The sequence below is a fragment of the Colobus angolensis genome, unplaced genomic scaffold, assembly GCF_000951035.1.
Source record: "Colobus angolensis palliatus isolate OR3802 unplaced genomic scaffold, Cang.pa_1.0 Scaffold166, whole genome shotgun sequence".
NCBI classification, from domain to species: domain Eukaryota; kingdom Metazoa; phylum Chordata; class Mammalia; order Primates; family Cercopithecidae; genus Colobus; species Colobus angolensis.
The window spans coordinates 4,556,158-4,567,599 of record NW_012114777.1 but is presented as its reverse complement, the minus strand read 5'-3'; the positions used below and the strand labels follow the sequence as shown (position 1 = coordinate 4,567,599).

Sequence of the window (11,442 nt, the reverse complement as noted above, 5' to 3'; positions counted from 1 at the left end):
TTATGCACCTTGGCTTCAAAGTTCTTCTGAAGCTAACCTCACAGTCAGATACCTGGACAAGTGATCAATAGCAGTGTTACCTGAAGTCTTTATGTATTTTATCTGTGCACTATCATCTTTTTCCATAAGTGTGGGATGAGGCCTGAATACTAATTCAATCTCACTAGCACCATCCATTTCTGAATCAATGGCAAATGTTGCATTGTCAAGATCAAGCTCAAGCCCAGAATCAGCAGATGTTTTAGTCCATTTGTGACTATGGCCTGTTTTCTTATTTTTCTGTGTGGATGCATCACTACAGTGCAAACCAGCAGCATTCTCTTCTGCTGTGCTACCATTTTCAGTCTGTTGTTTCTTACCTCCCTGTAATCTGCTCCTGACTGGTACCTTCAGTCCTTCTTCAGAGTTGAGACTGAGTGCTCACTGATTACTGTGCTTGTGGATGCTGGCTAATACTCTCTCTCCAAGAACTTCATACTCATCACGACTTGGGTAAATTTTACTGATGAGTGCATCAAACATTTTAGACTAAAGTATAAGGCTTACGAGGCCTTCCCAATTATTTGCCTACCACCCCACCTCATTTTTGATAACCCTAGCTCTTTTTCTCTCTCACCCTATGGCATTTTCTGGCATCCCTAACATTGAGCCCATTGCTACCACCACCAAGAGCTGAAAGATCCCCTTAGTGATCTTTTGGAAACTAGATTTTTTTTTTTTGACAGGTGGGGTGTCTTTTGCTGTCATTTCTAAGGACTGTGATGATGCAGTCTGCACAAAAATGATGTAAACACTCCTTTGTGGTCATGGTGTCTTTCAACACGTCTAAACAAATTAGGCCCATTATTTCATCGTGTGGACTTTGAGGTGAAGCCACAATTTCTAAGCCATCTGTTACTGCCTCTTCAGGTGTTCGTTGTAATTCATATAAACTGAACTCCCATGTTTTGGCTAATGGTTGAGATCCATTTGTTTGTACAGCCTGAGATATTGCAGCTCCTGCCCCCAGCCCAATTTTCTTTTTGACCTAGACTGGCAGGACTATTCAAATATTTTCCCCTTAATTTATGATTTTCTTTTTGGAAGGGATTCCATTTTCAGTACTTTTTCTTTTCTCTTAAAAATATGTCTAAGTTTGGCGAGGCACAATGGCTCATGCCTGTAATCCTAGTACTTTGGAAGGCCGAGACAGCCAGATCACTTGAGATTAGGAGTTCGAGACTAGCCTGAACAACATGGTGAAATCCTGTATTTATTGAAAATACAAAAATTAGCCTGGCCTAGTGACACACACCTATAAACCCAGCTACTTGGGAGGTTGAGGCATGAGAATCTCTTGACCCTGAGAGGTGGAGGTTACAGTGAGTTGAGGTCACGCCACTGCACTCCAGCCTGGGCAACAGAGTGAGACTCCATTTCAGAAAAACTGAATAAATTAATTTAAATATATATATACACGCACACACACACACACACACAGACATATATATATATATTCTTTTCCACAAAGTTTGGTTCCATTTAAAGTATACTTCTGGCCCAGAAATTTTTCATAGTTCTGTATCCTTAAGTAAAGATTCAGTTGGTCATCGTTTCCCCTTTCCCTCTCAAAAGGTCTTTAGACCTACAGAATATTACATAATATGTATTCTGACTTTTTTCCCTAGAGTCTTGTATATTTTCTTTTCTATATAAACTGCAGTATCTTCATGAAGACTAAGGGTCAAATTTACTATGCTTAAAGACAATTCTCATAGGATTATTCCTTCCATAGTATTTTCTTCCATAATTTTCTTATTTTAGAAAAAAGTATTTATTGAGTTAGTGTCCATTGTAATGCCATGTTGTTACTTTTTTCCATTCTTTTCCCTTGCAATTTTGGAATTTCTGGTCCTGGAAATAGAATCAAACAATATCTTAATGTTAATCTATGAGAAATTTGTTCATTGACAGATTTTGCTGAAGAAAGAAAAATTAAATTGGTTGTGAAATGTAGTCATCAAGTATATTCGAGAGTGCTTTTGGCCAGGCATGGTGGCTGGCTCATGCCTGTAATCCCAGCACTTTGGAAGGCCAAGGTGGGCGGATCATCTGAGGTCAAGAGTTCAAGACCAGCCTGGCCAACATGGTGAAACTCCGTCTCTACTAAAAAAATACAAAAATACAAAAATAAAAAAATAAAATTAGCTGAGTGTGGTGGCACACACCCATAATCCCAGCTACTTGGGAGGCTGAGGCAGGATAACCTCTTGAACCTGGGAGGTGGAGGTTACAGTGAGCCAAGATCACACCACAGCACTCCAGCCTGGGTAACAGAGTGAGACTCCATCAAAAAAAAAAAAAAAAAAAGAGTGCTTTTTTTTGGTGTTCTACTATCACTTTGGGTCCTTTATTATATATGTTTGATTTTTTCCTATTAAAATACCAGATATATGGAGACATTTGACACATTGGCCTTGATGACAAGTGTAAGATATGTTTAAAGTGGCCAGGTGTAGTGGCTCATGCTTATAATCCCAGCACTTTGGGAGGCCGAGGTGGGCGGATCACAAACCCAGGAGATCTAGACCATCCTGACTAACACAGTGAAACCCTGTCTCTACAAAATTACAAAAAATTAGCCAGGCGTGCTGGCAGGGCACCTGTGGTCCCAGCTACTCGGGAGGCTGAGGCAGGAGAATGGCATGAACCTGGGAGGTAGAGATTGCAGTGAGCCGAGATCGCACCACTGCACTCCAGCTTGGGCGACAGAGCAAGACACCATCTCAAAAACAAAAAAAAGAAAAAAAGAAAAAAAAGATATATTTAAAGCTTCCCTACTTTTTTTTTTTTTAATGGGTAGCCACATAAGTTTCAAGAATAATATGGCAACCAGGTGCAGTAGCTCAGGCCTGTAATCCCAGCACTTTGGGAGGCTGAGGCTGGAGGATCACCTGAGCTCAGAAGTTTGAGACCAACGTGGCCAACATGGTGAAATCTCATCTCTACTAAAAATAAAAAAACCCACAAAACCCAGGTGTGGTGGCAGGTGCCTGTAGTTTCAGCTACTTGGGACCTGGCTGAGGCAGGAGAATCGGTTGAACCCAGGAGGCGGAGGTTGCAGTGAGCAGGGATGGTGCCACTGCACTCCAGCCTGGCCTCAGAGGGAGACTCCATCTCAAAAAATAAATAAATAAAATAAAGAATAATACAGTACATAGAATGAACAACAGAAAAGAAAATCCAATTTGCTTCCATTAGAAAAGTGTGTTTAGCATTTTGAGTTGCCACATCAGCTTATAAATTTGGTGTGCTCTACTAATTACACATTGTGGAAGCAGATAATGAAGCTTGAGCCCTGCTTTGATGTGTAGTGAAAGATTATTCTGTAGAAGAATGTCAGCTAGTAGGGTAAAGCCATTCTACTCTTAATTTGTATACTGAGGGATAAATTTGTATACTGTTGGGTGTTTGGGAGCCAGAAGGCTTTATGCTGACAGGTTAGAAATAAGATTGACTTGTGTGTTATTTTTCATCTCTCTCCTGACTCTAGGTATGTTTCCAAGTTTATATTATTGCACTATTTACAAACATATGTTTTCATTGAAAAATTAATCCCAAAGGATTTTTGATAGATAGATCTCCAGTACCATGATGACTGAAGTCTGTCTAGTTATTGTACATATTTATCAGTCAGTTTCAACAGATTGAGGCTAGCTTGGTGTTCTAAATGTATTTAAGATCTGTTTCTACAGGGTTTGTTTTTTTTAACTGTGCTATGAAATTTGAAAACCACTAAAAATGAAGGGAACTTTTTTTTTTTTTTGAGACAAAGTCTCATTCTGTTGCCCAGGCTGGAGTGCAGTGGTGCAATCTTGGCTCACTGCAACCTCTGCCTCTTAGGTTCAAGTGATTCTCGTGCCTCACTCTGCTGAATAGCTAGGATTACAGGCATGTGCCACCATGCCCAGCTAATTTTTGTATAAAAATCAAGGGAAATACTCAATTCCTTTTCTGATGTAATGTAAGTTGTATAGATTACTAATGCATGTCCCTGGTTTTATAATAAAACTTCTTAGGTTTTATTGATAACATTTTAGATTCACAGTTGTGTTAAATAAGTTAAATAATTAGATTCCCATTGTGAATATTAATTGAAATTTTGTCTTTAGGCAGAGAGTTATTTATGAATACCAGCTTTGTGCCTAGAGAATGTATGTGTTTTTATCTGTTAGTATGGGAGGATATAAACTACATCATTAGGGAAAAAAAAAGACTTGAACTCTTTTCCCTCTCTCTTATCCTTCCTGACCTCCTGAAAATCCTCTCTTGCAGCCTCTGGAGCTCATGTTGCATCACCAGTAAATTCCTTAGGGACCTCCTCTGACCTTCTTCCTTCTTGCTATGACCAAAATCATGATCTTATCTGAGTATACTGCCTCCCTTGTTGCTCTATCAATTGGCATCTATTTACATTTCATTAAGCTCTGTAACACTAGGCCTGGGGTAGAGTACCTGCTCACCTTGCTCACTGCAACATCCAGACTAGTGTCCTGTCCTCCTTCTGAAAAAGCCCTGGCTTTGCAGCCTATGCCATTAGTCTATATTACTCACTAGCCCTCCTTAGCATAGTCATCTCCAGGCCCTGTCCTGCTCTCCATGTTAATGGAAGATGTTAGCACCTGCCCTGCTGCTCTGTCCAACACTCCTGTTATAATTCTAGATCTTTAGTATCCACACAGATAATCCTTCCAATATTTGGCTTCCTTTTTCCTGTCTGCCTCTTCTCCATTGACCTTGTGCCAAGACCAGCTCAGTCATGGAGACCCTAACTCAGCCGCGCTAGAGAAATTAAAGACACACACACAGAAATATTGAGTTGGAGTGGGAAATTAGGGGTCTCGCATCCTTCAGAACTGAGATCCTCAAACAGGGATTTACTCACATATTTACTGACAGCAAGCCAGTCATAAGATTTACTAAAAGTATTCCTTATGGGAAATAAAGGGATGGGCCGAAATAAAGGGATGGGCTCTGGCTAGTTATCTGCAGCAGGAACATGTCCTTAAGGCACAGATCGCTCATGCTATTGTTTGTGGTTTAAGAATGCCTTAAGTGGTTTTCTGCCCTGGGTGAGCCAGGTGTTCCTTGCTGTCATTCCAATAAAGTGAAAACCTTCCAGTGTGGACATGAAGGCCATCAGGAGCATGTTACAGTGCTGCAGAGATTTTGTTTATGGCCAGTTTTGGGGCCAGATTATGGGCAGATTTTGGGGCCTGTTCCCAACATGTCCCCCTCCTTTGTTTTGCAAAGCAATAAAAGCAAAGGCAGCTTTGTCATGACGAGATACTTCTCACAGGAGCCAGGATCCACATCTGCAGTGGCAATGGTGATCACTGCTGTCATAGCTACCATTAAATTACTTACTGTGACTGGTTGTCTTGCTTTCCTCAGGTCCCAGGTTTTCTTCTACCATCTGTGACAGCTTCTTGATCTGTCCCCAGGTGGATGGCTGTGTTCGATGGGTGTTGATTGTGACAGTTGGGGTCCTCCTCAGAGTCAGTCTCAACATGGCTGCAACCCGGGGGGTCCTCAGGATTTTCCTGGAATCTCTTCCTCAGCATCTGTTTCATGGTAAGGTTTCAGGTGTCTTGATGGTATCTAAATTGGCTGTTGATTTTGGCCTGGAGAAACACAAGCATAACCTCTATCCCAAGTTATTATTTTACCTATTTCCCAACTTTTTGTTATCAGATCTCCCCACCAAACCAGTTGTTCTGCTTCTGTCTTTGCAGCTGGTTTCTGTAGATGCTGTTCAGCTGCTGATAGCATCTGGCCTTTGAGCAGGCTCAAAAAATTTAAAGTTAATAATGCTAGATTCAGTTGCATATGTGGTATTCCATAGTCCCTGTTTTCCCCCCTCTGCTTTTGCAACTGCTGTTTCAGGGAGAGATTCATTCTTTCCACTATGACTTGTCCTTGAGAATTATATGGGATACCAGTAATGTGTTTAATATTCCATATAAAGAAAAATGTAGCTAGAGCTTGGCTAGTATACCCTGGGGTGTTATCTGTTTTAATAGAAGCTGGAACGCCCATCACCACAAAACACTGTAAAAAGTGACATTTAACATAGGCAGAAGACTCTCCTGATTGGCATGTAGCCCAGACAAAGTGAGAAAAGGTGTCCACACATACATGTACTTAAGCTAGTCTCCCAAACAAGGGAACATGTGTGACATCCATTTGCCAGAGAGATTTAGGTTCCAGTCCTCGAGGATTAACTCCTGTAAAAGATGAGAAATGTACCATTTGGCAAGTTGGGCATCGCTGGATAATAGCTTTAGCTTCTTTCCAGGTAATGCTCTATCTGCGTTTGAGACCAGAGGCATTAACATGAGTTAAATTGTGAAAGTGTCTAGCAATAGATATTGCATTAGCAACTAGGTGATCAGCCATTTGATTCCCTTCAGTCAAAGGTCCTGGAAGAGGTGTATGAGCCCTAATGTGAGTGATATAAAAAGGGTGCATTCTACCCCTAATTGCTGTTTGCAGTTGGGTAAATAAAGTCATCAGTTGTTCATCTGCATGAAATCCTAACTGAGCATTTTCAATTAACTCTGTGGAATGAACCACATATGGAGAATCAGAAATCACACTAACAGGCATATAAAAGCAGTCAATACCTCAATTACAGTTACAAGCTCCACTTTTTGAGCTGAAGTAAAGGGTGTCTGGAAAACTTTCCTTTTTGATCCAGAAAAAGAAGCTTTACCATTACTAGATCCATCTGTAAAAACATTTTCAGCACTTTCAATTGGTTTAAATTTAATTATTCTAGGGAGGATTCAGTTAGTTAATTTCAAAAATTGAAACAGTTTCATTTTGGGAAAACGATTCTTGAGAATTGTTCATTAACCAAGTCCTCTAAAGCCTCCAGTTTCTCTTTACTCAGTGGCCATTGTTCTATCCAAATGGGCTTATCTGTTAACTATTTTAAAGGCATAGGTTCTGGAATTTTAACAATGACCGCCATCAAAAATGATGTCCTAAACCTTGGTGGGAACTTTGTCTTTCCACTTGAAGCAGTTCCTTCAAACCTTGCAAATTTTTTCCTAGTCCCATACCAGGAATATACCCCATTTCATGCATCATGTGTGGACTTTGAGGGTTGTATAATTGTTCAGCAATTGGAACTTGTGCTCCCGATTGTTGTAATAAATCTCTTCCCCATAAGTTTATAGGTACAAAAGTTATAATTGGTTGAATAGTCCCAGGTTATCCATCAGGCCCTTCACAATGCAAAATATAACTACTTTGGTATACTTCAGGGACTTTACCAGCTCCAACTATGTTAAATTGAGTGGGAAGAATTGGCCACACGGACAGCCAGGGCTGTAGAGAAATGATTGAAATGTCCGCTCCTGTATCTACCAAACCTTTAAATTTCTTTCCCTGAATGGTTATTTCTCAGGTAGGATGTTTATCAGTAATTTGATTTACCCAATAAGCTGCTTTGCCTCATTTATTTGTGCTTCCAAATCCTCCTGTTCATTTAATTTCACTTTTCCCCATTTCCACATACAGCACAATTAGGAGTGTGCTATATGCTCTCCTGGCTCTGCTTTCCAGGGAACAGAAGTAGATATAACAATTTGAATTTCCCCATTGTAATCTGAATCAATGACTCCTGTTTGTACTTAAATTTAAATTAGACCTTCCTAGAAGTAATCCTATCGTCCCCACTGGTAAGGGTCCACAGACCCCTGTTGGAAATTTTTGTGGGGGTTCCCCAGGGAGAAGGCTCACAGCTTTTGTGCAGTATAAACACCCCTCATGGCATTTCCCAAATTTAAAAGGAAAAGGCTCAAATGTAGCTGCAATATTTCCCTGTCAATCGAGTGGGTGTATTCTAACATGGAACTGCCAAGCCTCTAAATCACCCTCATCACTGGAGGCACTGCTCAAACAGTCACTGGGGCAACTACTTTTCACCCAGGGTCCTCCAGAAAAGAAAGATCTGGAGGGTCAGGCCACTCTTTTGCTTCAAAGTAAGGAGGGGTGCAGAAGGGTAGGGATGAACCTCTTCCTCCTTTGCCATTTTAGCTTTAGCTGGCAGATAAACCTGCTCTGTTACTTCTTCTGTTACTTTCTTACACTCTCCTTCCTCCTCATCATTAGTGTGAAAAGTTTCCAAGGTGGAAGGAACCAGAGCCCACACTTGTCCCATTGTTATCCTGAAGCTTCCAAGCTCCCCTTCTTACTCACCATGGGGATTGCTTTAAGAATACTGGGGTGTCCTCTAGTTTAGTTTCATGTTTTCCAACCATTGCTCTGGCGACCCTTCGACCTGGGTTTGAGCTGCCACATATGGACGCCACTTGCCTAGACCAGCTCGGTCATGGAGACCTTAACCCAGCGGCACTAGATGAATTAAAGATACGCACACAGAAATATAGAGTGTGGCGTGGGAAATCAGGGAGTCTCACAGCCTTCAGAGCTGAGAGCTCCAAACAGGGATTTACCTACATATTTATTGACAGCAAGCCAGTCATAAGAAATAAAGGGATGGGCTCTGGCTAGTTACCTGCAGCAGGAACATGTCCTTAAGGCACAGATCGCTCATGCTATTGTTTGTGGTTTAAGAACACCTTAAGCAGTATTCCGCCCTGGGTGAGCCAGGTGTTCCTTGCTGTCATTCCGATAAACCGAAAACCTTCCAGTGTGGGCATGAAGGCCATCACGAGCATGTAACAGTGCTGCAGAGATTTTGTTTATGGCCAGTTTTGGGGCCAGATTATGGCCAGATTTTGGGGCCTGTTCCCAACAACCTTGTCCCTCACATAATCTCTGCTGCTTATAACTCTAGTTATATTCTACATCCGTCTCTAGAAATATCTTGTTTCCTCTCCATAATGTCAATTTTAAGGAGGCCACTCTTTGACCAATGCTTTCTACCCATCTAAATCAACTTCCTTCATGTCTAAGTTCCCAACATTTCTTTGACCTCACTGGGGTTTACGGTCCTTTCAATTTCCTATAATCCTTCATGTTCTCACTTTCAGTGTCACCCCATTTAGATGTCATGTTGCATGATGGTAATTACTCCTTTGCCTGTACTCTCAACTACATTGCCTTATTTTCTCCTCTGCAGACAATTGACTGAGATTGGAGAAAAATGCTGACTGACTTTATTTTAAGTTGACAATCACTAATCCGAAGTAAACTTTCAGTGCTGCCTGGCAATCCCACTCTCTTTTCCAGTACTCATCACTTTCCCACTCTCATAGATGATTATTTTCCCTTCCCTGCTCTCCTAAAACCACCACCATCTCCATCATTATTGTTCTCAGCTGGTGACCTTGGTCTCTAATCCACTGAGAAAACTGAATCAACCATTGAGCCTCTACCAGCTGGATGGTACTCTAACACTTGGCTGCTACCAGGATGAGTGTGGGTCAACTGTTTGCTTTCCCAGCTGATGCCAACCCCTTCACTTGTCTACCAGACCCTATCCCCAGTCATAAACTCAATTATTCTGCTTCTGTTTTCTGATTCTTTCTCCTGCTTCAACATATTTTCCCCACTATATCAGATTATTCACACTGGCATACAGAAATGTTGGATGTCTTTCAACATTTATTAAAAACTTCCCTTGATGCCATTTTTCCCTTACCATTAAGTGTGAAGTCAGGTGTAGCTACTCTTTACTGAGTTGAGGAAGCTCCCTCTGTTCCTAGTTTCCTAAGGGTTTTTACTATGAATGGCTGTGGGATTTTGCCAAATGCCTTTTCTGCATCAATAGATATGATCAATTGATATGACCTTCTCTTTTTTCAATCTTCCACATTTTGGCAAATGGCAGCTTAATTTCTCCAGCCACTCAAGTCAAAAATCCTTAGTGTCACAGTTGACTTTGGTTTTTCTCCCATGTTCTATGTCCAGTTTGTTGGCAAAGCCTATCATCTCCAACTTCAAAATATATCCAAGGCTTGTCATGTCTCAGCCACTCCACTGTTACCATCCCAGTCAAAACCACCACCACCTCTTGTGTAATGGTATCTCTGCCCTATCTCTTTCTTCCATCTGAATTTCACACTGTCAACTTTTCAATCTGGAAAATTAAGTCTGGAACTCTCAGTAAACACTCTTGTTCTATTTTCTCCATTTACATAGCATAAATAAATGTTAGGACTTGGGGCATTTGAAATTTTCATGTGCTTAAAATTTTAAATTTCATAATTTTCTACTTTAATGGCTTCCTAAAGCAATCTGATTCTCATGGCACACGTTCTTAAAGTTCACTTTAAATTGGAACAAACTTTCAATTGCTCAAATTAATACTTTTAGTTCAATGACATTGCCTTCAGAGACAAAGTAAATTTAAAGCAATTTACGTAAAAGCAACAGAGGTTGAGTGAGGTTTTTGATAAATTCATTCACAATTTGTGACAGTGTATGATTGGTCTCATGAATTCTGTTCATTCAAGTTTTGGGAAAGAGTAATGAAAACGCCCTGCAAGGTCAGCCAATCCATTCTCCCTATCTGTGCAAAATATTTTTCTTCCAAATGAGCCCATCAAGCCTCTGCCATGCTGAGGCTTCCATCCTGGATCTCAGCATGGCAGGGATCATTCAGGCCATGGAAGCTGTCAGACCTTTTGATCTAAAGGCAGTTTAAAGAAAACCCACAGCAGCCCCACTCAACAAAGGCCATTTGTCTGCTTGACATCAAAATAGTCTAAGTTACAAGGATTGCAGTTTATTATCTTCATGGAGGGACTTTTTTCCCCTAGTTTGTCATTCCTCCCATCCAGCCATCTTACTAATATGTCCATGGTTTACCTGAGCATTGTCTATTTTTTATTTCTTTGTGCTTAACTTTTCTAGTGTTTGAGTGCTTCCTTTCACTCATGCTGCCTCAAGAAGGAAGCCTGACTTCCCCTTTTGTGAGGCTAAGTGAAAGGCACTTGACATCATCCTGCTTTCACTGCTGCAATGATAGCTTTTTGTTGGGAAGTAATTTTTAAATTATGTAAAGTCTATCATAAAAAAACACCAATTTATGCAACAAGGAAAATTAAGAAACATTCATATTTTGTAATAGTTGTTAACTTTTTAAAGAAAAAAGTGAAAATTCACCATAAACTCAAAATTGTGTTTGTAACTCCCAAAGCCATGTCCCTCCCTCCTCTCTGGATCATTTATGTAAGTTTAACATGAATCCTTCTAAGTCATCTTTTTGTTCTAACTATTTGTCTGTCTATCTATCAGCAGTAGATATGCTGAAGTGTCTATATTATAATTTTGCTGATCTTTTTGGTTGTTCCTGTGCCTATGGCCTATACTGTGTTTTATTACTTGGTTTCCTTCCTTCTTTTCTTTTCTTTCTTTCTTTCTTTCTTTCTTTCTTTCTTTCTTTCTTTCTTTCTTTCTTTCTTTCTTTCTTTCTTTCTTTCTTTC

General features: G+C 40.4%; 1 pseudogene; it reads right to left on the bottom strand.

Moving 5' to 3' along the window:
- Positions 1–11,442, bottom strand: part of LOC105508716 — a 13,418-nt pseudogene continuing 1,976 nt past the window's right edge.